At 38.2% G+C, this 25363-nt stretch overlaps 1 protein-coding gene across 2 annotated transcripts in view; it reads right to left on the bottom strand.

Annotated features, from left to right (window-relative positions):
• Positions 1-24932, bottom strand: part of PGCKA1 (PDCD10 and GCKIII kinases associated 1) — a 38226-nt gene extending 13294 nt beyond the window's left edge. Inside the window, exons 1-4 of one of the 2 annotated variants that reach the window (XM_079305544.1) lie at positions 24657-24932; positions 6309-6358; positions 3942-4020; positions 1267-1321 (exon numbers count right to left, since the gene is read on the bottom strand). The gene's annotated coding sequence lies outside the window, so the exon portion shown is untranslated. Of the gene's footprint in view, positions 1-1266; positions 2875-3941; positions 4021-6308; positions 6359-24656 lie in introns of those variants that run through there. The other variant, XM_079305543.1, reaches the window with a different exon arrangement.
• Between the last annotated feature and the right edge of the window lie 431 nt (positions 24933-25363).

The following is a 25363-nucleotide window of genomic DNA, read 5'->3' as shown; positions in this document are numbered from 1 at the left end:
TGTTTTAGATATTGTTAAATTCTTGTAAGTTAAAATAAGAAAATAAAACTTGGGAAATCAGCACTGAAGTGTAAGCAGCTTAACTCCTGTAATTCTGTCATTCTACCTTATTGAAAACTCTTGGGTGCAAATCAGTTCTATGGAAAGGCTTAGTGCTTGTTTTTTTGATTGTTTGTTTTTTCCCTGTTGAGTCTTCGGAAGTGATTATGAAGAGACACTTATGGAGTTTAGCAGGCCTTTATCCTTTAAGTATGCCATACATTTTTCTTCAGGGAGCAATATTCTGAAAATAGACTTGAATGCCCATGGAGATTGCTTCAAATACAGGATTGGAGTGTTTTGTGTATATGCATTTGGGCAGGATTTAGGCCAGGCAGGATATGTGATCTCATTTCTGGTATTCAACTGTAGCTTAGTGTGCTCAAAAATCATCTTGTCCTGAATGTTTCAGATGCTTCTGATTTGTTTATATCATACGAAATATTGCTAGTGGCAAGTATTGTGGTGGTATTGTTGCAGTGCTCAGAACATCAGCCTCTCTTAATACCAAGAAAATTGGATAAAGCCATAAGCAGTTAGAATGAGTCAATGATTCTCGTTTGTAAAAAAACCCACCCAGCAAAAACTTTGCCCTTGCCCCCCACAGAAAAGAAACCAGCACCAAAAAAACCCCAAATAAAACAAAGTCCCTCCCACCCTCCCCAAATCCAACACATTGACCAAGGAAATTGCTTAAAATTGTCAGGGTGTTGTGCTTTTGTGTTTGACCATTTAATGGCATAACCTGCAGCTTTTATAGGGAAACTGCTAGATGTCAGTGTACTCTACCTCTCAAACCAAATTAATCTTTATGTTTTCCAATTAGTTCTCTCTTCCCAAATCCCCTTTTTTTCTCTGTTTGCCTTCCACTCTTCTTGTTCTTCCCATACCATTAACTTGCATTTTCACATTTTGTTGTGTCATTTTCACCTGTGTTAACTGTCTTTGATCCAGTTTTGTATTCCTGTATTTCTTCTGTACAATGTCTTTTTCTGGATTTCAGAGTGGAAATTGGCAAGCTTTTATGTGCTACATTGGGAAACTTATGGGTTGGAAAGAAACACAGTTCTGTTCTGTCACTAGTGCTTATCATAGCTCAGTGTTGTCATTAGAAAATATTGTGGAGTACTGTGCAGAGAGATGATTTGTGTTCTGGAATGCTGAAGGCACAAGAGTGAATGTCCAGTAAGTTTTAAACCTACACAAGGAGAAAAAAAATAATCCTACCTTTCCAATTGCACTCCATCGATGGCTTGAAAGGTTTGTTTTAAATGTCTTGATCCTGCAAGAGTAAAACACTTTGCAAGTGGTTTCCTCACATGCACACATAAGTAAGAAGGAACCTCTGAGGCATTAACTGTCTACTGCAAACAATGTGGAAATAGAACAACCTCCTCTTGGTACCATTGTGAATTTTAAATTTAGACAGTGATCAAATAAATCACTTGAGTAGTATGCTCATCCCCTTGAGCTGAACTGGAATGCTAACCTGCTTAAATTGAGCATAAGCTTTGCTACAGTGGATTAGGACTCATGTGAAGTGTTTAAACAACAACAGTAAAATTAGAAAACTTTCAAATATGCAGTATTATGGGACTTTTTTCCTATGCCTTTTCTTTTTTCATTTTGGGATCTGGGATATTTATAGTATAATTTAAAACTTCATGTGTGCTTGTCAGAACTTGACCCTTCAGATTTTCACAAACTTTGAAACTTAAGAAATGCCTCTGGCATTGCAATAATATTCTAGATAGTGGTAAAGATGTTGTTCTTTCAGATGTGCTCCAGCTAAATGGAAAGCTAAACAAAATGTTTTTTGTTAAGAATTTCTAAAGAGACAAACAAATTAATGAGATAATTGTAGAATTAAGCATAATAACACTGCAGTGCAGATGCTTTTTCTCCTTTAAAAATACAAATATTTTCAGTGTTTCTTGTAGTGAGTTAAATGTGAGCCATGCAGATTTGTGTGTGCATGCAAACCTATAATGACCATTAATCACCAAGTTGAGCTAATTTCTATGAAATGGGCAGCATATTTTGCTGTGAGTTTTAGAAATTGGGCCATGTGCTTTCTTTCATTCTCAGCATCTCTCTGCATGAAAATGTAAGTGTAGCTTACATTACAAACCACAAATCCACACAGAGTTATGCTCACACCATTCCTGAAACCTGTAAGGCTTTTCTTGTAAGAGTGAAATTTTTATTTTCCTTAAGATCCCTTTCAGCAGAATACTCCTAGGATCTAAGCCAGGGTAGTTAATTCCTGAATCCAGCATCCATAGGCAGTTAGGCTGGGGAGGGAAAATACAAGGCAGCAAGGACAGTACAAGCAACATGGTCAACACTGCTGCTGCTCTTTTTGTTATACTCTTATTACATACATATTCTTTGCAGTTATGATTTTCAGAATTTAAGGGTAAACTCTGGCAAGTTCTTATTAAATTTCATTATCTAGCTTCCAAATTTGAAAGTATCCCTGGCTGTATAGGTAGTTTCATGGCTGCTATTTCAGGGCTGCCTACAAATTCAAGAGGACAACACTGCATAATGTCTGACCCCATGGGTGATATTTAGAAGAGTTTCTATTAAAAGCCTGAAATATGATAGAAAATTAAATGCAGATCTAAGTGGCCTGGATTTCTGATGTTACCCATTGCTAAGGAGAACCTGGGATTCATTCAGCCTTAACTCACTGTTGTTCTGTTGCCCTTAGGGCAGGTCACTTGAGTTGTCCTGTATGTCACCATTTCATGTCCTTCTCAGAAATTAATGTTTGTGCTGCACTTTGAAGATTTATAGCCCTATTCAATCTTACTATACTGTTGCAAAGGGTTGAATGTTTCTGTACATCTGTTAAAGGTGCCATCAGTACTTTATGTAAAGTGAATAATAAAGCTTATAAAGAATGAGTCATGGTGTGTTCCTGTTTTTATGCAATCTTTTACTGTGATCATTTCATGTCCTTATTGTATTCTATTTTCTTTTTAAATAAAGCTATGATTATTAATTAGTTAGAAGATTTTTACTTTTTTGTTCAGCTCTCTAATAAGCTTAGTTGTGGTATAATTCTGTCCTTATTTGTTTTGTGTAAGCCATGGCCTAAACATTTATGCACACAGTGAAAGTAAAATGAAAAATAAAATCCATGGTCCAGTAATGAAAGGATGCAGATTTCATTTAACAAATTCAGAAGAGGTAGCTCATTTAACTAAACTTCCAAGTGCATTCTTAACTGCTTTAAATTCCTTTTGTCTGTTCAACATATTCTAAAGTAGAAGGTTAGCTATAGGGTTTTCTTTTTATTTATTGCTGGGTTTTATTTATTTTGAATCCTCTAAGAAATTCCCATATTCTGTAGAAATATAAAATGAAAATGCCAAAAAGGAGAGCTGCTGAGTCACAGCTGTTGGTAAGTTATCAGCATACTCTTTATAACATGTCCAGTGATAACTGGTTTGTCAACTTCTGTCTGATGTGTGTAATTGGCTTTTGACCCAAAAGTAGGCAATCTATTCTATATTTGCTCCTAAACTTGAGTTAAAACTTGAGTATTTTTTTAAATTTGTATGAGGAAGTTTTTCCTTTTCTGCTTACTGGTGATAGTTTGGAGAATGGATATTAGTCCTATAAATTGTATTCAGACATCTTAATTAATACCCTTTTTGCCATCATCTTTGCTAAGCAACATCCTTTGAGATATTCTGGGAAACTTAATACTTTTCTGGTGTATAAGCAGTGCTCATAAATCAAGGTATGTTCCCATATCCTTCTTGCTTATGTTTTTTAATAGTTTTGATATTACTCTGAGACAGAAACATGAAGCCTTTCCATACCTAGTCACTCCAGCTTATTGCACAACACAATTACCAGTGAGACTCAGTCTCTGGAATATGGCTTACCATAGATTGTTAAATTGAATAGTGTCTACATGGTTGTCATGGATCCAAGCAGCAAATAGCTTTCACATTCCAAAATAACCTAGAATTTAAACAAAATCATTAGGCTCTGAGAGGTTCATATTATCATTTTCTTTTTCTTTTAGTTCTTGAAAAAATGCTATCTCAAATTCATAACACCAAACTAAAAATGAAATTATCCGCTTTGGCCTAGCCCATAGGTATGCTTCAGATCCTGGGTGTGTTTCCTGCTGAACAAAATCAACCTTTTTTGGCTCAGTTATTTGAGCAGTTATTTCCCTAGTTACCTTCTTGTGCTGCTCTTGAATCTCTTTCTGAGCTTTTGGTTTTAGAAGTTTTGTCCTCCACTGAAAGGTGCATGGGGTGCTGCATTCTCTGAGCAGGCTGGGCAGTTGTCACTGTCACATCTATGGTCCTGCTCCATTAGGAGCTCCCACCCTGAAACTTTCAAGCACCACACAGAACTCTCTTCGTACAATCCGTGGAGGTGAGCGCTTTCCATAAAAGTCTCCCTCACCCTAAGCATCAAAGAGAACTAACATATTTTACTCAAACTATTCAGGGCTTGATTATTTCTTTCTGGAAATCTTAACTTGATCCTGCAGGCTGAGCTGAAGATCAGCTGGTTGTAGACATTAGATGTTTTCCTTTGGTGCTAAAAAGTGTTAGAATTCTATGCTGTCTCCTAGTTTCACCAAATGCTTAGCTATCAATAGTGGTTTTAATTGCCCATTTATTTCAAATGCCCTAAGGTTTGCATTCCCCTTATAGTTTCATTTCCTTCTCTAGGAAACTTGGCCCTTGTGCTTTTGTGGTACTATTCAAATGTTTTTTTCTGCTGCAAAGTCCATTGTCCAATGGCTTTTTGGGAAGGGTTTTTGATGAGTTCAATTCTTCATTGCAATTTAATTTTCAATGGAACAAAACTCTGATTTCCATGCATTCTTTGTGATTGTGCCCATATATTCCACTATGATTGTTTACATATTGCTGTATTAATGTGCTCTCATTGCATTTTTATGATAAAACTCTGTTTAACCTTGCAAGGAGTGGATTCAAAGCTTTTAAGATTCTGTTCTAAGTTCAAGAAAATAAGTAGTTTTGTGAATTCAAAGTTGAATTTGTAAATCCTGAATTGTTTCTATGAATGCTTGGAGTTAAGTTCCAAACTGCACACTTCTCTCTTAGACTCTATAGGGATGAGAAGGAGGAAATGTAGGTAACTGTAGTTGTCTTGGTTCTTAGTTCACTGAAGGAATTGAGGAAGAATAACGAATAGTCGGTTTTCTTTAGAAAAAGTATATGGGAATTATAATCATGTTGAGGTTATTTAATCTGTCAAACTTTCTTGAATTTAATTTTTTAAATATATATCAGTATGTCAGCTCTTGAATTCTGTCATCACTTTGCTCCTTGTAAGTATCAAACTTGTCACCAGCACCATGAAGAATGTAAGCAGGTAAGATGCTATGTACTAGTTAATGTTTAATGAAGATTGTTTAACAATTCTCTGAAATCTGACCAATCTCCCCGATTTGGGAAGCACCTCATCAGTAACTGGAAAGGCATGAGTTGTTTCCTTAGTGGTAAAAACAAGCTGACAAAAGGAGAGATCTTGGTTCACAGCTGAAAACAGGCTGTTTGAAAGAGCTCTGTGGTCTTGCCAGTTGTATAAGAGTTTTCATGGAGAATTACTATTAGCTAAGGCACCTTGGGGTCGTGCTGTCAGTTTAGTTCATTCTGCAACCCATTATCCCATAACCACATTAATGCCTAGACAGAGGTTCTTAGTCATCTGTTAGTGAGGCCCCTTTGGGCAGAGACAGTTTTATGTTTGTTTGCTCCACGGCTTTTACAGACCATGCTGGATACTTTTTATTTCTTCCTGGTAACTAGTGATCATGAGCTGTTTTAGATGACAGTATCCTTGTTCCTGGCAGGTTTTCGGTTGTCTGGGCTATGAATCACAACAAAATAAATTTGCCTTATGTTTTACAAAGTGTTGTGCAGAATCATAAAATAATTGATTGAAAGACAGATCCAGAGTTCTGGCCCAGTCTTTCCCTCTGTCAATATGGGCCAATATAGATCTACAGCATGGTATGAGACATGTAACACCCAGGTTTGGCTCATTATTGCATGGGAAACTTTGATCTTTTTGGCCGTGTCTGCAGAGGCAGCATATGGCTCTGCTGGGCAGGTAATACAATGTCAATATAATCTGTCTATGTTTATACAGTTTTTTATTAGTAAAAATCTTGCAGGAACCAATGCTGAACGTTCAATACCCAAAATTTTTCATTTCTGTAACAATTTCCTGTTCCTAGCTTGTATGTTCTGATTACTTACCTCCAGTATTCAGCCCCAAATGATAGCAATCTGCCTCCTGTTTAAAGAATCTAGAAGAAGAAATAAACACACTAGTGCATTACTATATCTTTATATTTGCATATATTATTATGTGCAATATAGAGACATTGATATTCCCTCTAGACCGAAGTGTTTGTGGCAATTTCCTTAGGTCTGTTATTAGAGAAATTTTTCTTTTTACTGTATATTGCACTGTACTGCAGGTGCCACTTCCTCATTTTGAAGCTTTTGTTGTTAGGACAAGTAAAATAATTACTGGATAAGAAATGTTTAATGATTGAGATCTCTTACAGCTTTATCCTATGAGTTGCCTGAGCAGGCACAGGGGTGTTGAGGTACACAACTTCAGTAGGCACTATTCAGCCAGCACTGAGAAACCATGGCAGGCAGTTCTCTACATGGAACAGGTTTTTTTCTTCCTTTGTAGAAGCTGAGAATGTGCAGCCTTTTGTATGTTTAGAATCATCCTATCCAGATGCTTCAAAATTAATTAACGAGAGGGAGTGAGCAAAACCGGTTCCTGCAGCTGTCACTGCCCATAAATCATCTCTGTTTTTACTCTTGAAGCAGGACAAGAGCATGAATTTAATTAATGGGTTTGACTTGCTCTGGAAAAACACAGTAGAGAAATCGCCCTGCCCACACCTTTCACAGATGCTGTAAACATACAAATGTTATTGTGTTTTACTCCTGAATGCTTTCCAGCATTGTTGTGCTAGATACAGCTGAATGCCTCAGGCAGGTGGCAAAGCAATGACTGCAACAAATCCTTGTTCACTGGACACCCAGATCAGAGAGCAGCAGTTTAGCTCCTGTTTTCTTGGTTCCAGCTGACTTCTGCTTAACAAAGGCATTAGTAATGACTGCTGCAGACAACTCCAGGTCTGTTTTCCATGATTGGGAATTTAATTATAATACGAAAAAAATACCAATTAGATTTATTCTGTCACTCTGGCTAAAAAAAAAAAAAAAAACTAAAACAAAACAAAAACAAACCTCTTTTTTGAAAGAACTGTTTCTGCAATGCATCACCAGGAATGTCTCTGTGTTGTTTGATTTTTATTGCATTTTTAGTTCTACCTCATGAAGTGCAGAGACATGGAAACTTTCAGGCTGGATCAGACCCCAGTTCAGTGCTCTAGTCAGCAGCAGGTACCTCAAGAGGAATTGTGCAAGCACACTTGGTATTGTGGGAAGCTGGAATTACATCACATCTACATCACATCAATAATGGCTTTAAGTCTCCTGTGTCTAAAGTCTTACATTTTCCTAGAACATTTAACTTGTTAAAAATTAAATTTGATTTTGTCACATTCGCTGTTGTGATGTTGGATAGCGTTTAGGTTTTTCCTATGGAAACTCATTATACTCTTTCCTTTGGTAACATATTTATAGGTGGCAATTGCCCAGACTTGTTATGCTGAAGGAGGAATTTTGTTTGTTCCTGGGCTAGTTCCTTTTTTGACCTGAATGTTTTCCCTTATTCATGTTGTTATGTAACCAGATGGCTATGCTTTCCCTTTAGTCTGCAAAGTTAGGATTTCACTGTCTAGACAGTTAGAGGACTTGAAAAAATGTATACTAAGAAATCTGGCTTTGTTTTTATGTATATATAAGAGGGAGTTATTGAGAACATTATTTGAGCTCCTCTATATGGGGCTTTTGGTTAGTGTGGATGTCTGAGATGTGGAGATCATCTCCAAGTAAATTGGAAAATAGTAGTTCTTTATTCAAATACTGAAAAATAAGCTTGAAAATGCAAAAAAAAAAAAGGTTGAATGTTGCTTTATGTGCCCTATGCCCTGTGTTGCCTACAAATGAGAAAGCATTCTGAAAAATATAGGTGCAGAATGGAGTCACCCTCCTATGATTGCTTGAATCATGTTATGTTGTACTTAAATTATCAATTCTTGCTATTTTCTTGTTTTTGTTACTCCTTAGAGAGTCTTCTAGGAAGGGATGTATCTGGGGTTTCAAAGAGAGCTGGGCCTCTAAAATTCAGAATAACATTGCCAGACCTGTGGTGAATGCATTTATGAATATTTACCTGGAAGTTAAGATTTGGAGTGTTTTAACATTTTGATCTAGCAAAATCCTCAGATCTCTCTTTCTTTATGGTGCTCATATCCTGACAATATCCATAATCCTTGTTTTTTAATAATTCATGCCAAAAATATCCATGACAAATTTAAGTTAAAAAATGCTTCATATTTTCTACATTTAAATACTGATACACAACTATAGCTGCACTGGTCAGATACTGACACTAGAAACACAAAGATGCCAGGCACTGAGCAACTAGTCTTTCCGTTTGTTATAAGAGAACATTTCATCTAACTGTAGAGTAAATATTTTATCTATATTTTCTATATACAACATTGTCAATGAAGACTATTTTTAAAAATTATTATTACAGCTGTATTTGACAGCATTTTATAACTTAAAAAAATTTCATCATCCTAATTTCATCACACTACTGTGTGCAAAGGCCATTTTGCACATCCTGAGGTCTTATGTCGGGATGAATGGAAAAGTAAATCATCATCTCATCTGCATTACTGGATAAGACTGTTTTCAGTATAGGGAATATAGAAGAGGCTGCATTTCTTCTACTCCTTTTTACCTAGGTTTGCAACATGTTTTAATATGAACTATAATTTACTGCTCTTTAGCCATCATTGCTGCATGTTCTGCTGTGTCTTCTCCTTCAGGGAGAAGAAACTTGTTTGGTCCTTAGGCTTGTCCTTAGTGAAGTTGCACTCCAAATATATCCATATGATTAGCTAATCTTGCCAGCCTTTATTTAGGTTGCAGGTATCTTTCTTAGGGCCTGTTTTTGTAAACAGCATTCACAGACACCCAGGCATCTCCCAGTCTTTGACTTTTTCAGTGGTGACAAAGCAAATCACTTTTTTAGCTACCAAAATTAGTAAGGTTTCTGAAGAGTGTAATTCACTGTCAAAAGCATTTTTGTTGGCAAATAGCTATGGGAGCCACCTTTAGAAATAGGGTCTCCCTCTCATGTTTTTGAGGATGTGGAAATGGATGACATTAAATCATGGGCTATAATTTAGTTTCCAGACTGATTCTGTAAATAGAAGAATCCCTTGAGGAAACATAATATGTCTATAATCCTGTCAGTCAGAAGATTAGAGAGTCAGTGAAAAACTAACACAAATGGATTAATAGTAAAGATGGTGCTAATATAAGTAAGAAATTTAGCTGAAGTCTTTGCCTTAAGGCTATGGAAATTGGGTGACTTTGAAAAAGGGTATTTCTTTTCCAGAAGATGTAGTAGAAAAATGTTCTGAGCCATAATTAGTTGAAATGATGCCTCTATTGCAGCATTTGTAGTAATTGTAATTACATAAATTTGTGGTCAAAAGAATCCCAATGTGCTTAGCATTTGGTTATATATTTGGATAACATATGTAGCCTTTAGGGCTCAGATTTCAGAGTGGGACTTGTTCATTATAATTTGTAATTGTGTGAATATTATATTGACATAATTAAAGAATGAGCCAATGTGAAACAGAGATGCTTCAGATGACATTTTGAATCCTCAGTGCTAGGAAACAGACTTATGAGCAAGTTCTCCTCGTAATTTTTCTTATATGCATATGTGTGTATATATATATACACATATATATGTATATGTATGTATATAGTCCTACTTCCTGTAGTCAGAGTGTGGAAAGCCTTGCACTGCTAAACTTAGTTTTTAATAATGTACATTCCTCTAGAAAGGTAAGTGAATTGCAGTGGCTGCTGCTTCTTCCTCCTACTTTTGGTAGAGTGCATCTTCCATTTGATAATGAGTTTTTCTTGAGAGGGATGAACCAGGTTTTGTCTTGCTTCAGAATTATGATATTGACACTGTTCCACTGATGAAGAGTGGAACAAATGGATAGGCCCTTATTCTACAGTTGACATATATTTGGGTAGCTCATCTTACACCAGTAATTGGTGTAATCAACCCTTGCTAAAAATGACACATATACTGGGTTTACTATTTGGTATGAAATACTTGCACCCACAGTGTGAACACTCCTGTCACATCTGTAGGGTGAGGTTTGCAGTCCAGGACAGTTTGGCTGACAACTTTCTAGTGTCTGCATCAAAGCAGCAGGAGCTCTGAGAGAGCCAGGACTGGTGTCAGTCGAGTGAAGTGTTAATATGAGGCTTACTCAATGCTTACTGCTTTTACTGAAGTTCCCCAACTTGTGTGTGGAGGAACCCAAAGGCCAGAAAACCCCATTGCCAAAGTAGTCAATAGCTCTACCCTTTTCCTCAGCAATCCTGCTGAAGCTAGCTTCTCCTCGTCCATTGGAAATTTCTAGCTTTAATGTTGGTGTTATTTTCATCCTCCAGACAAATTAAAGCTCAGGAGGAGGCATCAGCAGTGAATCCTCTAAGCAAAGCAGGAGTAGCAAAGTTGAAGATTTTGAAAGTCATTTCAGCAAAGCAGGCAGTAATGAAGAAGATTTTCAAAATAAAAACAGTTCCCTAATGTGGTCTGTAATGTGTTTTCAGGGTGGGTAGCAAAGGTGTTTTTTTGACAAGCTACTGCTATTCAATTAGACTGACCTGATTTTTATTTCTTCTCTTTCTGCTACAGATTTCCACACTGATATAATTACCTTTTTTAAAATCATGTTATGGTTTGGAAGGGATTTGGGTACAGCACTGTTAATTGACAGAGTTTAAACACAGGAAACGTTCCCTAAATCTTGCCTATTCTGTATGCTCATTTCAGCTAAAAAAACTTTTAAAGGACTTTTTAAATTTGGGCAGATGAAAGTTTTTAGAAGGAAAGTAAGCGTTGTTGCAGCCCAGGGCAAATGCTACTGGGGTATGACTTATGCTATACATATATATATATAGATATAGTTTTTCAATTTGGAGTAGAGGTTATAGGCCCACTTTTCTGTATTTATATAATTCTCTTTGTGCTGACTGTTCACAGTGACACACTAAGTGGCACAAACTCTCACTAAACACCTATAAACTCAGTTCTGTGCATCACATCCCACAATTAGCAGAATTGATTATGCATTTAAAGCAGCTTTATCTAGAAATAGAAATTCTTACTGGGCTTTCTTCAGCAGCTTCTGTTTTCTTTCTTTAACCTAATTAAATGCTGACTTAAAATGTATTGATGACATCAACATTTGAATAAGATTATGGAGTGATGGTTCTAGGTTCCAAGTCTTTGAAATAAGTAGAAGTTCTTTTCAAAGCATGAAATTACATTTTCTTGCAAGTCATTTCTTAATTTAAAATCGCTAATCCTATGAGACTGGCAATCCAAACAACTGTTTATGCCTGAAGCCTAATCTGGCCATAGAAATGGCGCTGGTGTGAAGCAGAAATAAACAAATAATCCAGATTTAAATCAGTGCATCATTCTTTTGTACAGAATTGCTTCAGTTTAACTATGCTAGTGCACCACCACCCTTTTTTTTAGAGCTGTACACATTGGTCTTTCCACAAGGTGCTTTGGCAGTGGTTTTGCAGATGAAGCAATGCTTCTGTGGCATTTAATGCAGGCTGGGTTGTCACGTTCCTAGTGCCAAGAGACCCCTACCTGTGCTGGTGTGAGATGCCTTCCTTGGCAGGTGTTGGTATTTACCTGCAGTATGCATATGCAGGATTGAAACCAAAGGGGTGGTTTGAAATGGTGAGAGACTTCCTCACTGTTTGCAGTCTTTGTTCATTTCATATGTAAATAAGGTCTGAAATTCAGTTATTAATTCCTCTGTTGTAGTTTTAACTTGCTAGCTGATTTGTATGTAGTCCAGGGATTTTAAGTAGACAATGCAATGCAAAAGTTATTATTACTCAATATTTCTTTTGATTTTACATTCAAAAATGCTGTGTATCACATCTTGAATGAGTTTTATCGAAATATTGAAGCAAGAGGACAGAGAAATCTAGCAAAGACTTCCTTTTTTTGCAGTGCAGTCAGAGATGACTGATACCAGTCTTTCAGTCGTGTGATTTCCTTCTTTCAATAGATATTTCCTCAGCTTTGATGAAACTTATTTTTAATGTTAAAATCCTGGAGTTCAATTATGCATCCCAAAGCAAATAATGATGCAGTGCTTTTCTTTTACAAATCATATTTAACTGAGGTTCTAAGTGATTTATGGGAACTAAGAATAAATAATACCTCCAGTAAGAACTTTTTTTCCTCTCTCAACTGTTTAAACTTTTTCTCAGGTTCTACTGACTGAGATGCTTATGTGGACCAGGGGCTGGAGACTGTAAGGGTCTGTGCTGTCCTATGCAGCATTCTATGTCTTTTGTTGTGCCTATTCACTGTATACAATTCCTAGATTTTGACATCTAGAGGCATTCCTATTTATTATATAGTTTTTTAAATGGCATGCATTAATAAGAATGAGTAGTGAAAGGTAAGTCTGATTTACAGAAGCCACAAAGATCTAGCTTTGTTCTGATTGAGAAAATGTAATTTTCTTGTGGTTTCTTTTAAAAATTCTTTGTGAAAAGACTATTTTCCCTTTATAGCATGATCCTTGTGATTGTCTTTACCTGTTTGAGAGAGCTTTGAGGTTCTTGGGCTCCTGGAAAAAATATCAGGGCTTAGTTTTTGTGCTCTTTCCCAATTTGATATCCAAAGAACTGTCTGCTGTCCCAGTTTGGATCACAGGGCTGGAAAGATGAGATTGTGAAGAGACAGGAAAGTGGCTGAGTTACTAATGAAGATCCAGATAACTGCTGGGTTCTATCAAATCCTGCCTTATTCATGTCAAAAAGACATCAAAATTCATTTAATTTAGGATGGACAGGCAAATCTGCATAAAAATGTAGTCAGTGCTCTCCTAACCCTTCTGCTATGTGATGAAGCTTCAGTCTTCACATCTCATTGTGATGAGGTGAGGAAGGGCTCTGAAGGAATAAGGTATTTTTGTCCTTTACAGGAAATAAGACCTTTTCACACTGTGCTATCTGGCATATTACCTCCTGAAATCCTTTAATTGTATCAAGCTGTATGTTTTTATTTTCTCTGTAGCAAAAAGTTCTTGCAAAAGTGACTTATGAATGACTTGCTGTGGAGTTTCCTGTCACAATTGAATTTCTGTGATGCTGAACTGCTGCTAAGTGTCAGCCCCCTTCTCACCCATTCCTTGTGCTGTATATATTCAACAGAAAAAAAGTGAATTTGAAACTTCACAATGAACAAAAGTGCTGAAAAAACCACCAGCCTGCCGTGGCTAGAGTTTAACGCAAGTTCACAGGGTGAGAGCCTGTGGTCAGAGGCCTTGACACCTGCAGAAACCATTGCATTGTCTCAAGAGAGCTGGAGCTGAGGGTGTCTCTGAGGTGTCCCTGACTCTGAGTGGCCCCTGGCAATGGGGAGGGGTGGTTTTCCCCAGAGGTGAGACGGAGAGACAGCTCTCTGCTGATTTCCTCCTTTCTGCCTGCAGCAAAGGTTGTGTTGGTTAGTCAGCTCCTTATTCAGTTGGTGTTTAATAGCCAAAAACCGACATGGGTGTTTGCAAAACAAACCTGTGGCTTAATCTGCCATATCTGTACTTGTGACATGGTGTTAAAACACCAATACTGCCGAGGCCTGAATTGGGAGAGAGAAACCCTTCACTACTGTTACCTCTGGAAAGGAACACTCTGCATGTGATGCTATACAAAAGGAGCAGACCTTGGCTAGTTCAAGCTATACTGAGAGATCTGTTGCCTGATTTGGGTTGTTTTGTTTTTTTTTTTTTTTTTTTTTTTTTTTTTTTTCACTTATTACCCTTTCAGATAGTAGAAAGTTTTTTAACTTGTGGAAGAAGTGTGGAAACTTGAGAAATGATTTCTCCATAGACAAAGCCTAAGAAGGAAATAGGTGGAAAACATTAATATGAGGGCAATTAGGTGTGTATTTTGGGTGGAGCAGTGATTGGGGAGGACAGCTTTGTGATTAACAGGCCTGACTAACTCCCAGCAGTCTGGTTGTGCTTCCTGCTGGCACTGCCTGCCTGTGCTCCCTGATCTAGATGTGGGTGCAGGAATGGTCCATGGGACACAGCTCTGGTCCAGCTCCAGCTGCAGTCAAGTGCCATTCCATGGCAGAACAATTCACAATTCCCTGCCTAGCTGTATGGAATATTAGGTTTTTTTTGTTTTGTTTTGTTTTTGTTTTTTTTTAATGCATGAGACCTTACCTAGAAAAATCTTTTTAGTTGTCTTAAGTCCTGGGCTTGACAGCAGCATGCTACTGGTAGTTCCCTTCTATCTGAGCAAGGCAGCTTGTGAGCTCCATTATCCAAAGCAACTGAAAGTTCAAAAACCTGGTGATTTCTTGACTTTGGAGAGCCCCTGCTGTTCTGGGTAAGCTCTGAGCCACCTCATGCCCAGTGCAGACACTGGAACCCACTGCTGCTGAAGGCACATGAGGCAGTGGGCACCACAGGTTGTGCAATAACCTCCTGATGGCACCCATCATTTGGGATGATGAACCCAAAGGGATAAAGAGCCAGAACATTTATTTCTCAGGAATAATGTGTTCTTTAATAAGGAGGCACAACCCAATACCATCTTGCTTATTATTCTCCCTAAAACAAGGATGTGCCAGAAGCCTGAATCCAGTCTGGAACAGTCTAGGTCATTATATTTAAATAAATATTTAACAGTCTAGGTGATTATGTTTAATAAATATTTAAATATGGTATGTGTTATCAGGTGTCTCTGGACCAGTTAAAGCAGTGAGGCCTTTATCCCTTATGGGTTTGGAGATGCTGCTGTAACCCAAACAAGGAAATGCTGCAAACCCCTGATGGTAGCTGAGAGAGAAGGCACCTGTAGCCTCCTTGCATGGGGAAATCCTGCAGGAAGCACAATGGGAGCTGAGTAATTGTACATTTTGAGTAACAAACACCTCCGAGTCTTCCAGGTGTCTCACCTGAATGCTTCAAAAGACCATTCATGGAAAGCCTTGTGGTAATTAATTGTAATCTTGCTCCCATAAGGAGATCTTTAGGCCTCCAGGAAAGCAAAAGAAGTGCCTCAAGAAAGTAGGGTAGAGCCAAGGCTCTGTTTCAGGCAAGCCATTCAAAAAGGTTTATTGACATGAAGGCTAAATCATATTTGTGTTGTGTTTGGTGGACTAGAAATACATTTTTTCCTCAGTGGGAGAAAAGTGAATTGGCTCAGTAAGGAGAAGATTTTCTCAAATCAGGAGTTTCTAGCTGTTGTTTTCCACAAAGGTGTGTTATTTTTCCCATGGGAGGAAAGTACCAAAAGATCTCTGTGTGGGAAGGTGGCATGAGAGGAGGGTGAAGCTAGTTCTGCAAACATGCTTGTTTCAAATACCACCCTAGAGAGGCTGCAGAATTTGGAGACTGGGCTCCATGTGGTTGGTGGGAGGGGGTTTCTGTGCTATTGATTAATTTCAAATTGCGTGGGATTTTCCTGGCATAAATGCATAGGGTCTTTGCCAATATAAACTTAATTATCCTTCTGTCAAAGGGGCTGCAAAAGCTGTGTGAAGAGGAGTTTTGGGGATGAAGGACTCCAGTATCTGCAGGCCTTGATAGAGTTAACCTTTCCTTTTTGTCTGAGAGAAGGAGCATGACTTTTTCCTGGGCAGTAGTGTATTTATTCATGTAGTTTCTTTTGAAGAAACTTATTTTCCAGAGTCTTACTCAAGAGACTCTGTATGGAGCACAAAAGGCTTTTTTAAATGTATCTTTGAATATTATACTCCTTACTGGGAATGCCATGGAGATGAGGAAAACCAAAACAACCTAAATAAAAAACAAATCCTGCAGGGTAGCAATAGACTTGTACAGGAGGCTCTTGATGGACTCAGTCCTTAGGTTAGAGAATTTGTGCCAGTATCTAGGTAAGCTGTTCCACTGTGTTAGCACTGCACAGTGAGTTCTGTGGACAGAGCAATATTGCAGGCTGTAGGAATGTGAGATAAACTAGAATTGTACAGGCCAGAAAAAAGTTCTGTTGTACTGAACAAAGAAATCTCAGTCTACGATTAACTTTATTTCATGTCAAGAGCAGAACATACAAATCTAGGCTCTTCCATGGCATGATAATGAACAATTCAAGCCCAGTAGCACAGAGCAAACCATGGCTGGATTATTTGTTCTAAATGTACTTTAGAGAAATTCAGTCAGGTTTAGTTTATGCTGACAAATACTCATGTAATGCAGCTGTTACAGCAGTGCAGATCACAGATTTGCAATAAGCTATGCACCTGGGGCTCATCTTAAATACTGGCTTTATGAAGCAAGTTTTTGTGCATTTTCCTTTTTTGCATCAAGCTGGAATTATATAGAGAATGGAAAATAATTTCAGAAAATAATTTCAGTGGTTTACAAACACCATAATTGTTTGACAAAGGCAATTTTAACATATGTGGCAGCTTAACAGGCTAAAGAATCAACAGATTAGGGAAGATATATGAAACGTTAACTTCTTGAAGGGCAAAGAGAACACAGAGGGAAAAGAAAAAATGTTGGTTTCACTATTTCAAAGAAAATTTATAGTGGAATAGAGGATTGAGAAAAAAAAAGTATTTTCTATGGCTGTAAGACTTGAAGTGATAACTGGATTTTCAAATTGGCATGCAAACAGAAGGAAAAGATACCTAAACCTGTCTATAAATAGCTCAGTTTGCAGAGTTACACCCTTGGTTTGTTACTGCTAGCCCAAAGTGAGTCCTACACAAAGGAGTAGGTATGACCCACAAAGCACATGCTATAAATTCATTGTTCAGACAAAACCTATATTTTTCTGGCAAGACAGAAACAGAAGATGACAAATTAACAGCTTGGCCACCTGTCCAAATTTGTAGTTCCCAGAAGGTTTGAGAATCAGACAGCTATGCACAGGGCACAATGTTTGGGCTAAGACATACACAGAAAAATGGATTTTGAGAACTGAAAGTAAAACCTGGAGAGCAATATACTTGGTGCAGAAGAATCAGGTTTGAAAGAAAAATTTGATTTTTCCTATTTTAAAAAACAGACCTCACTAAGTGTCCTATATGGAAACCATGATAAAAATAATTTAATCAGTTTTTTTATTATTTCTTATCCTTGTTGCTTTTTAATTGGATCATAACATGAAATCCAGATAAGTAATATGGCTTGCATGGTGACACCTGGCAAAGATGCTTTCCTCATTGGAAGAATTTTATATATTGTGGAAGAAAATTTAGTTTATTCTGTGAGCAAAATACTAATATTGTTTATTATGTCATATTATTATGGTGGTTCAGAATTCACATAAATGCCTGGCATGTTAGGGGCACCAGTCAGGTATTTCAGTGGATGGTGAGGCTGGGATGTGCCTGGCTGTTTCTGATGCACTCAATCTTGCAGCCTGTAGTCTGGAACTGGTTAGACCTAGACAACTGTGGGGATGTTTGAGAAGGATCAAATATGTGCACTAAAATTAGGAATCCTTCTAAAACAGTATAAGCCATATAAGTCAGCTTCCTTATCAGATTTTATCTGTTTCTTCTCTCCTATCAGACATAGCCTGAAAGATACTAAAACACCTGATGCACTTATTTTTCCTTCACCCATTTTAGGGGGGGGGGGTGGTGATGGAGTGGGGTGTCTTTTCCCCTGGTTTCTCTGCTCAAGATGCTTCTCCTACACAATGCTGCTTTTACATAACAAGTGTGGGAAACATAACAGCATGCTTTTTTTCAACCTTGTTGTTTCTGAACTTTCCACATAAAGCTCGGTCAGCAGAGAGTAGAAAAACATAGTTACAGAAGATTGTGAAAGTGGATAACAAACCTTTTAAAACAGAAAGAAACTCAAAACAGTTATAAGTCACACTCAAAAATTTTCAAGCAATGACTCTAATACAATACTTTAATAAAGGCCCTTTTATGTGATACGACTTTTTCCTCTTACATGAATTATTTTTGATTCAACAGGCTTTTCTTTGGTTTTAAATACAGCACTTAGATTAAAGTGTAAAGCATAGAGAATTTAATCTAGAGCTCTTTAGAGTACAGGTGAACTTTTCCATTCAATTATTTTAAACCAATTTCCTTCTCAGACATTGAGTGATGATGGGTGGCTAAGGGGGAATGATCACACACAACAATTTCATGAACAAGAGCAAAGAGCTCTTACGTTATAATTTCAATCACTATTTCTCTGAATGAGGCAGATCCAAAGTATTGACCACTGCATCAAGATGTCCAAGTGTTGCTAAAATGTGATAGTGGTGAGATAGCAGTGAAATACAGCTGCATTTCTGTGGTATTATTGAATTGCTGATCATGATTTCATTTGCAACCTTTTTTAGTCTCTCAGTAAAACAATACTTGAAAACTATAGAAAAACGTTCGTTGCCTTAAAAGATTTAGTTTGTCTGGCATCAAGACAGCTGAGGATTTTTTTTCCCCTTCCTTTAATTCTGTGCAAAGGAATGGGCTATATTCATCAACATTTTCAATGAAGATTGCACAATCAAGTCTAATCTGCTGGAGTGTGTTTTGCCTGTGGATTTGTTCATGATGCTGTAATGTTGTTTGCTAACACCAGGCTGACATTTCCAGCAGAACTCCTTGTTCCAGGGACTATAAATGGTGTGTCTCAGGTCACACTGTCATAAAGCAAATATCTGCTGCTTGTGCTGGAACTTTATTTGGTGTCAATCTGACATATTGCCCTGTGATGAGAAAGTCACTGTGTTGGATTTTTAAAGGGTGCTAATCTCTAAAGGCAGATTTGGCTCTTGGAGCATTTGGGAGACTGGGATTCAAATTCTGCCTCCTGCCCAGAGATGGGGGCTGATTTGCCTCCTTGCTTCTCAAGCCTGGCTTTTCCCACATGGAAAGTCTGGGTAGCTATGTGCTCTGTGAGAAAGTTTCACTCTCCACGAGAAAAGTCTAAGCACACAGATTTCTGTGGTGCCACTGTAAAGCTTTATTGGGGAAGGATGGCACAGAAATGAAGGCAAGCTGAGGCTGTAGTTGGATGGATACTGGGTGCTGGTAATTAGCTGTGAAAACAGCAAGCTGACCTTTCCCTGGCATCTAGCTTTTGCCCTTGGCTTTCTTCTGTTTTCTTAATCTGTCTTTGAGGTTTTTTGATTATCTGTACCCTAGTAAATCCTTATGTTTTTATTCTGTATGAACAAAAAGTGAATGGAAATGTTTTTATAGAAGGTAATTAATGGAATAATTGGACTGAGCATTAGTTTTTAATGTATATTGGTAAATATGAACTAATCTTTTAGCAATCTGTGTGCATTCATTCAAAGCAATGGAAAATACTCCCAAGTGATTTTAATTTAAAAAGTGATGTTAAAGACAGAAATTTGACATGATACATGGTGGTAGCTCCTCGGGCCCCTGATAGCCTTCCATTCTTAGCTGATGGCTGTAGTTGTTTGATTTACATTAAAAATGAAATCTTATGGTATTCTTGGTGTTTATCCCTTTATCTACATTTGCCCCTGAAATGGTGCCTGGCAGCTGTATCTGTGTTATCTTTTCTCTGCAGACATTGCCTATTCACTACTAATGTTCCATGAAGAGATGCACGTACTCTAACAACAAAATTCAGGGCTGATACCAAGCCATGCAACATCTGCTAAATTCACATGGGGAAAGGGAATATAAAAACAAATACACAAAGGGCACAGCCACTGAGATGGTAAATATTGTTTTTTCCATGCCACACCCAAACCAGAAATAGAGACAGAGGAGGCCTTAACAAAGCTTGATTCAGGTTCCTGACAGCTGAGACTAACTGCTTGCTTTCCTCTGAGCTGTAAGTGAACAGACTGCCAACTTACCTCAAAAGCAAGAACTAGCCTGAGACTTAGGCTTCTTTTGCTGTTAGTAGATCAGAAGTAAGTGATAAGAATAGCTCCATAGAAATGTGTGGTGTTAAAGTCATGCTAATGCAATTGCTTTCAAGCTTCTTGCCATAAGAGAGGAAGAGTAGATAACTTTTTTGGAAGTAATAAGCTGCCTGCACGTAATAGGACAGCATGGATTCACAGGCTGGGCACGTGGAGCAGCTGGTAAGGGAGCCTGGGCTGACTGCAGGCTGCAGTCCCAGGACTGGGAGCTGCCCTGGCAGAGTGAGCCTGGTCCTGGTGAGGGGGTTTCTGCCCCAGCTCAGCTGTGGGAAGGAGCACACAGCCCAGAATAGAGAGGAGGAAATTGCTGGGTGGCTGTGCCAGGGCATAGCTGCTGCTTCTGCATCCTAGGCTATTGCACAAAGCTCAGGTGTTTAATAAGGTAGATAAAACTAGGCACTCCCAAATCTACTGCTGATAAAACAGGGTTTCAAAGCAGCTGTGGGTTGAAGGGGGAAGTGACTGTAAGAAATACAGTCCAGTCAACACATACAGTCGTTGCTATAAATTTAGTGGGGAGGGTAGGCAGTCGAAGGGAACAGACCTGCAGTCTGGTGGGATTTCAGGACTGTGGACATGTGGCTCATTTGGATCACTCCCTGCCTCTCCTGCCTGAAAGCTGCTGTCAGATACTTTGCATCAGAGTGTATCATAAGAGTACATCAATGCCAACCTGCCTGAAAAAGTGCCTCAACATCCAGAGGCATCTGCTCTGAGCATGGCAGACTGGGCAGATGTGAAATATCTGTTTTTGTTATGGCCTGGAGAGCTTCTGTCCAGCACAGGCAAACCTGTGCTGATGGCAGGCTGCTTCTGCTGGCAGCTCTGTGCTGGGTAGCACCAGCACCACTTGCATCAGTTTATTTCTATTCTGTCCTCTGTTGGCAGTGTGAGAATTAGATATTGTTCCCACTGGAACCAGGGAGAAGAGTTCCTAGGGCGGACTTCCTACTGAAAGGGTTTTCAGTCACATAAAATCATATAACTAACTGCTCTTTAATAGAAAAACATAACTGTATTAAAAACCTGAAAGTGATGCAAAGTTGAGCCAGGTCAAGCTGGTAACAGTAAAAAGAATAAGCCCCAAGGAGAAGGCTTACTTTTCCTTGCTATCTTAAATGGAAAAGTACCTTGTGTGAATTAATAATAGAATATTCAACCAGAAATATTTTTCTAACTAGAAAGCATCTGTGCCTTTGCAGAAAACATCTGTGAGAAAAGTAAAAAAAAGGGAGTAAAATAAACTTGTATAAAAATGGCAGACAGAAAAAAATGTCACACAGAAAAACCCCAACTTGGGCCTTTTCCCCCTGTCTCCTGCTGTAATTGATTAAATGTTTTGTCTCCACACAAAGTATTCAGTTCTTAATACAATTTTAAAACTCCTCCATCTAAGTGAAAGTGATCCAGAGGAGAACTCACAGGAAAAATTGCTGCCTTTTTTCCCTCCCTTCTTTCCAACAATCCCTTTTGACCTTTCTGCTGTAACTCATTTATTTTGTCCATTTTGATATCAAACTTTCAGTAAGTAAATATACCTATTCTCCTTAGCAATACATCCTCCTTGCCAGCACTATTCTATAGGTCAGCAAAAATCAACCATTTTCATGCATCATTTGGGCATGGAGTTTTGATATTGGTTCCTCCAGCATGATGAGATGCTCCTGGTTTAAGGAGTGGTGGGATTTGGCCACCTGCTCTGGTTAGCCAAGCCCTGCCCACCATGGCTGCTGTGTGAAAGGTATGGGCATATTCTGCTGACAGGTGATCATATATAATCCTCTGAAGGAGAATTTATAAGTTCCAAACAAATATTTATTGCCTGACTACATTTCATCACATTTCAGTGGGTTGAGTGTTTCCCCCACCCCTGTCCTTTGTGAAAGATGTAGGCAATGCTGAGGCCATGTTTAACTGCAAACACAGCAAAGACCATCCCTTCCTGAAAGATGTTAAGAAAGGCTTTCCTTAGCTTTCCTTCAGTAAAGTCTGAGGGCAAATACTTTTAGTGAGTTTGTTTCCTTGAGGTCAGGTACAAACAACAGTGTGGTTAGAGAAGGGCCTCAACACTCCCAAATGTTTGCCTTGCACAGTGAAGCACTTCTAGCCAGGCTTTCCAAGGGAGGAAGTCGCCATTCCCTTCACTTGAAGATTTGCTCTATCTTCCCAACCAACCTAGAGCCATGCAAAAATCATCAGGTTGATTTTGAGTATTAGCCTTAAATGTGCTACAAGTTCCCTGAGATCTGCAAACTGGAAGATCTGGATTGCCTTTTGATCAATGCTTGTCTTATCTTTGGGGTAAAGACAAAACTGTTCTAAACTTCTGATAATGTTTTATTTTTATATTTGCGTGGCTTTCCCCAAAATTCTAGAGGAAAATTTTCCCTTAGGTTTCCAATTATCTCATTTTCCAAGAAACTTCTCTTCCTTTGGTTATGAGCAGGAAGTATTTGATTTGTGTGTCTTCCTGTGAAACATTTGGTTCTATGTGACAAAGTAAGAAAATATGTTGGTTTGTTTCATCAGAAAAAAATTAAAGGTAATAATTAGAGCAGTACAAATTTCTCCACTAACAGTAAAATTGTGAGCATAAAAATTACCTGAACTACTAGAATGCTTGACAGCAGGTGCCTTATTTGTATTCCTTTCTTTAGGAAATTAGTTAAGGAGGGCTCCCTCTCATTCAATGGCCACTCTGTCTTTTTGGTCACAGAGTAATGACAGTGTGCACTGTACCTTCCACCCTACAGAGACACTTTGTGTAATTAATATTCAACAAATTTAACTACTGAGCTACTAAGCTGGTTTACCATGACACAACTTGCACAAATGTTTCTTAGAAGAGAACAGTCCATGACATGTGCTTTTCATGTTTTGGGTGCTATGTTCCTCTCAGTGAAAGCCTGTGGTTGACTTAATTTGGGAGCTGTGCTGTTCCTCTCACTCCCCTGAGATATAAATGTACCTTACCAAATAAGCCCCTTATCTACAGCAGTTTCTAAATAGGTTTCTGTAAATAATACAGGTTCACAAGTCAGTCACAGTAAACTCAGAGCAGTTGTTTTAAAGTGTAGTGTTTTATTGCTACACTGCCATGGGTGCAGTTGGGAGCTGCTCTGTCAGGAGCTGGTACAGTGAGTTTGATGAAGAGATACTCCATGGCTCAGGCTGATCTAGGCTGTGCTTGGGTCTTAGCCCTCCTCAACACGAGACCTACTATGTTTCAAGATGGGCACCCTGAAAGTGAATGACAATTTCTTGAAGTGCCACTGGTGAACTTGTTTGGACTCAAATTTATTTTAAATACTGGTGATGACAACCCATTTTTCCCCTAAGAAAGTTAAGAGTTTATCTGAAGCAAGTTGGTTCAGGTATTATTCTCTACTTCTTTTACTATCTCCTAGCACTATGTAGAAACAAACAAACAAAAAGTGTTTTATAGAATGAACTGTGAAAAATTACATTACTGGCAATCAACACCCAACCATTGTAGGAGCACAGCAATAAACACCACTTGCTGCTTTTGAGCAGTGGGAATCTTCAGGATGTGGCAATCCTATGATGCATAAGAGATCTTTAGTAAATTTGGATTCTGTAACCCTCTACAATGCAGCCTTTAACTAAATTCCTATCAAGGTATTAAAAAGCTGAGTATTTAGAACACTGTCTGAAAACAACTACAGTTTAACAAAAATTGTGAGGAAAAAAAGATCTTTGTGATAAAAATGCTAATGCTGTAGCCTGGAAAATTCCTGCAGTGCAAGTAAAAAAACCTTAACTCCTGCATTATTGCTAGTAATTGTCAGTGGAACTATGTGAAAACTGGTGTGCTTTAATGCAATTTAAATCCTCAATTTAAAATCAGCTGGTTTTAACTGACATTCCTCTCACTCGGTATTTTGCAATTTTATTCTCCTTTTGTGGAACACTATAGTATTCCCTATCTGTCTTTCATTTGCTTTTGTAAGATTTTATTTTTAAATGTAGCGAATTCTAGGAGAATTTAGAAATCATGTAGGTTTTATTGAGGAAGCCAAATCCTTTAAAATACACTTGGATTAGTGTGACTGAAACAATGTGTAATTCATGATATAAGGAAGTTAGAAGAGTTCTAAATCCCTTCATTTCAGACATCAAAGACATATTAACTCCTCCTTCACCCCACTTACTCCAACTCAACCATTTCAATAACTAAGAGATTTTTTAAAACTTTGTTTTTTTAAATAGGTTTGGATTAAAATTTGTTTTCTTTGGATTTCCACTGAGCCAGCTGTATTTCTGAGTGCAAAAGCAATCCTGACTCTATAACAGGTGGAACAAGTGAGATCAGATATTTTGAGGATAATGTTTTTAGCCTGTTCTGAAAGGTAGAGAAGAGAGTACAAAATATGCCTTGTAAAGAGTTCTTTAGAAAACACAATGTTACAAATTTAAAAGAACTTTTCCTACCTGTAGCTTTTGTGTGGATCAGGAAGTGTAGCTTTTCCTGATTACAATCTTCCATGGCTTAGCTTGGCTTCTGCATTTGAATGTTAAATATGTAAGAATGCCTTGTTTAGCTTGGGAGTTTGCATGACCTCTTAATGAGACACTGTAGTTAGTGTCATTGGGTATTAAGGCGTCATGTGACTCTAGATGAAAATAAAATCCTTTAAAGTTTGCATTTAATACTTCCTAGAATCTGTAACCCTTTACCTGCAAGCTGGATAAAAACCTGATAGGACTCACCGTTTTCTGGCCAGGGTTAAAAAAAGGAGAGGCGGAAGAGCATGTGCCAGATAATTCCTTTCCTCCGGGACAGTCACAATGATCACAACAAAGCCCGAGCCTGTCCGTGTATTCATGCTGCCATTTGCATGCTCTTAAAATTAAATCTCCCCATATCACAAACAGTGCTGGAGGGATTTGGCAGAAGGTTCCTCTGTTGCATGTTTCCTGGCACTGGCATTTGTTCCCCACTGTTTTGTGGGATTCTCTAAAGAGAAACTCAGCTCTGAGGTGTATTTGCAGGTATTGCGTCACATTTACCTGTGAAAGCTGCCGACTTTCCTGGAGTCATTTTGATTTGAGTGTGCTGTTTCCAGAAGTGATATGAAAGAAATTCTGTTGCCACAACCAGTTAAGAGAGTTTTCCCTGTACAGGAGGAGAGCTTTAA

Source organism: Erithacus rubecula (assembly GCF_903797595.1).
Source record: "Erithacus rubecula genome assembly, chromosome: 5".
NCBI lineage: Eukaryota > Metazoa > Chordata > Aves > Passeriformes > Muscicapidae > Erithacus > Erithacus rubecula.
The sequence above is the reverse complement of the archived record's forward strand: the minus strand, read 5'-3'. Positions and strand labels throughout refer to the sequence as shown.